The sequence below is a fragment of the Oryctolagus cuniculus genome, chromosome 4, assembly GCF_051225735.1.
Source record: "Oryctolagus cuniculus isolate XC-2025 breed Fujian yellow rabbit chromosome 4, ASM5122573v1, whole genome shotgun sequence".
Classification (NCBI taxonomy): domain Eukaryota; kingdom Metazoa; phylum Chordata; class Mammalia; order Lagomorpha; family Leporidae; genus Oryctolagus; species Oryctolagus cuniculus.
This window is the reverse complement of record NC_142870.1, coordinates 98717232-98721185: the sequence shown is the minus strand read 5'-3', so window position 1 is coordinate 98721185 and position 3954 is coordinate 98717232. Positions and strand designations below refer to the sequence as shown.

At 41.5% G+C, this 3954-nt stretch overlaps 1 pseudogene; it reads left to right on the top strand.

Moving 5' to 3' along the window:
- Positions 1–3064: 3064 nt before the first annotated feature.
- On the top strand, positions 3065–3381 carry LOC100339576 (thioredoxin pseudogene; annotated as a pseudogene).
- The last annotated feature ends 573 nt before the right edge of the window (positions 3382–3954 follow it).

Sequence of the window (3954 nt, the reverse complement as noted above, 5' to 3'; positions counted from 1 at the left end):
GCCTCAACGGCCGGAGCTGGGCTGATCCAAAGCCAGGAGTCAGGAGCTTCTTCCATGTTTCCCACATGAGTGCAGAGGCCCAAGGGCTTGGGCCATCTTCTACTGCTTTCTTAGGCCATAGCAGAGAGCTGGATTGGAAATGGAGCAGCCAGGTCTCGAACCGACGCCCATATGGCATGCCAGCACTGCAGGTGGTGGCCTTACACAGCAGTTCCAGCCCCTGTCACCATTTTTTTTAAAGGAGGGAGGATACATAAACATGTATATGTTTCTTTATATTTTAGATGAAAGACTAAAGAAAAAAGTTTCTGAATAATGATAGAGGAAAGAAACTGCAGGAAAGTTGGGCACAGATGATAGACTTCTTTGAATATACTCCATGTGGTAGGTTTCTTTGGAACCATGTGCTTGTTTTACTTAATTAAATTAAAATTAAAGATTGAGTTTACTTATTTGAAAGGCAGAATGACAGAGAGAGAGGGAGAGGGAGAGGGAGGGAAAGTGGGAGAGAGGGAGAGAGGGAGAGAGGGAGAGAGGGAGAGGGAGAGAGGGAGAGAGGGAGAGAGGGAGAGAGGGAGAGAGAGAGAGAGAGAGAGAGAGAGAGAATCTTCCCATCAGCTGTTTCATTCCTCAAATGGTTGAAATAGTTAGAGCTGGGCCAGACCAAAGCCAGGAGTTTGGAATTCCATATAGGATTCCCACATGGGTGGCTGGAGCCTAAAAACTTGAGCCATCTTCAGCTGCTTTCCCACGCACATTAGCAGGGAGCTGACTGAGAAGTGGAGCAGCTGGGAATCGAATTGGTGCCCATATGGGTTGCCAGTGTTCCAAACTGCAGCTTAACCCACTGTGCCACAATGCTTACCCTTAAAATTTAATTTTAAAATCCCTGAAAATGTAAAACAAAACAAAACCAATCTATGCAATGAGTTGATGGCTCAGTCATATGGAGAATTATTCAAATTGAGTTGAAAACAAGAGTTTCATTTAACAAGAACGATACAGCCTGAAAACCAAAATAAATAAATGTAAAAAATAAAAATCTTGAGCAATTTTCAGTAATTATATTGTTAGTAATAACATTGGTTATGTTATTCTGAAACTATTATATACAATCCAGGATGAGGAAAATAAGTAATTTTGCTTATGCCATTAAGAACCAATTTCTTTTACAATAGTGGAAAAAATGCAAACAAAACCAAAGAAATGAAATAAATACATTGTTATTTCAATTTAAATTTAGAATACTATGAACTCATGTTTTCTCTATAAAAATATTTACATGTTTCCTGGATCGGTTCACTGAGCAAACCTTGAAACAATGACCAGTGTTGCAGTAGTGGGCTTACCTCAGATCCAGATAGCCATCTCTAAATATTATTTTCCAATACTGAGTTTCTTGGAGAAATTATTGATTTTATTACCAGAGCAGGGGAAATGTCTAAAATGATGGAATACCTTATAGTGCCAGAAAACAATGAAGCTATCAAAAACTATTGAGTCTGTCATAACGACTCAGGAGCCAAAGTAAAGAAGCCCTTACTAAAGATGGTATAATTTGGGACTGGCACTGTGGTGTAGCAGGTAAAGCTACGACCTGCAGTGCCAGCATCCCATATGGGCACTGGTTCAAGGCCCAGCTGCTCCACTTCTGATCCAGCTCTCTGCTATGGCCTAAGAAAGCAGTAGAAGATGGCCCAAGCCCTTGGGCCCCTGCACCCACGTGGGAGACCCAGAAGAAGCTCCTGGCTCCTAGCTTTGGATTGGCACAGCTCTGGCTGTTGCAGCCAATTGGGGAGTGAAGCAGTGATGGAAGACTTTCTCTCTCTCTCTCTCTCTCTCTCTCTCTCTCTGCCTCTTCTCTCTCTGTGTGTAACTCTGACTGTCAAATAAGTAAATAAATCTTTTAAAAAAATGCATTGAAAACCATGGGGGATGATACATAATCAATTTATTATGATGAAAGCTTATAAATAAGGGAAAAGAATATTCAGTCTTTCTTTCCTATATTAAAGATGCAGCTGGATAATCAGAAGTTGTGATGGAAAGGTTTTCTTGAGAGAAGTATTTCTGCCAATAAATGAAACAAGAAGAGACTATTAACATTTTATAACCATTAATGGTAAAATGAATGTACTCAAAAAATGACCATTAACAGCTATTAAGAACATGACAAAGAGATACAACCAGGCTCCTGATGAAAGTGCCCAATACTTCTAGCCAAATACCTTGTCAAAAAGCAGACCTGGAGCCGGCGCCGTGGCTCAATAGGCTAATCCTCCACCTTGCGGCGCCGGCACACAGGGTTCTAGTCCCGGTTGGGGCGCCGGATTCTGTCCCGGTTGCCCCTCTTCCAGGCCAGCTCTCTGCTATGGCCAGGGAGTGCAGTGGAGGATGGCCCAGGTGCTTGGGCCCTGCACCCCATGGGAGACCAGGAAAAGCACCTGGCTCCTGGCTCCTGCCAGGATCAGCGCGGTGCGCCGGCTGCAGCGGCGGCCATTGGAGGGTGAACCAGCGGCAAAAGGAAGACCTTTCTCTCTCTGTCTCTCTCTCTCACTGTCCACTCTGCCTGTCAAAAAAAAAAAAAAAAAAAAAAAAAGCAGACCTGCATAAAACCAAGCCAAGCCTTTACATCTAACCAATTTTTCAGGAAATTCTGAGAGCAAAGAGATACTGAAAGGAAAATCATTATTTCTTTAAAACTATATTTCAGGAAGGCAGAGGAAATAAGGATTAAAAGAAACCTAAGATATATGTCAACAACTGCTACTTATGGACTTTATATGGATTCTGATTTAAACTAAAAGTTGAAAAAAGAAAAGAAGTATAAGACATTTCATGATATCTTGAAAAATTTGTTAGAAAGAGTCTTTGCAGTTTTAGATATAGAAAGAAAATAGATAGTATGGTGTTTAGGATTTAGGTTCACTTCCAAATAATCTAATCTGGGATATGATGGCGTGGGTGGTAGTATAAATGAAAGAAGATGGATAGGCTTGGTCCAGCTCTTTGGATCTCTTTCCATCTGTTCTTACAGTTGCTCGTCAGACACCCAACAGACAAAATGGCGAAGCAGACTGACAGCAAGTCTGCTTTTCAGGAAGCCTTGGACACTGCAGGAGATAAACTTGTCATGGTTGACTTCTCAGCCACATCATGTTGACCCTGCAAAATGATCAAGCCTTTCTTTCATTCCCTCTCTAAAAAGTATTACAACATGTTGTTCCTTAAAGTAGTTGTGGATGACTGCCAGAATATTGCTGCAGAATGTGAAGTCAAATGCATGCCAACCTTCCAGTTATTAAAAAGGGGCTAAAGATGGGTGAATTTTCTGGAGCTAATAAGGAAAAGTTTGAAACCACCATTAATGAACTACTCTAATCATGTTTTCTGAAAACACAACCAGCCTTCAGCTGTTTAAGACTTGTAATTTTTTTATTTACAAAAAGTAGGAAATATGGAAACTATATATCCAGGTGTCATACTGTCATTATAAATGGCAATAAAATATAAATTCTACACTTTTAAAATAAATACATGAAAGAAGATCGAGAATGATAGTTGTTGAAACCAGATGTTGTCTTTTTTATATATATTAAAAAGTTGGGTAAGTAGCAGAAGATGACCTATATCTTGAATGTCTGTGTTTCTGAATTACAGCCATTTGAGAAGTGACCCAGTGGATGGAAGACCTCTCTCTTTTTCTCTCTAATCCTGCCTTTCAAATGAAAGAAGAAGCCAGGAGCTTCTTCTGGGTCTTCCACATGGGTGCAGGTGCCCAAAGACTTTACTTGGGGCCAGTGCTGTGGTGTAGCGGGTAAAGCCACCACTTACAGTGCTAGCATCCCAAATGGGTGCCAGTTTGAGTCCCAGCTGCTCCACTTCCAATCCAGCTCTCTGCCATGGCCTGGGAAAGCAGTGGAAGATGGCCCAAGTTCTTGGGCCCCTGCACCC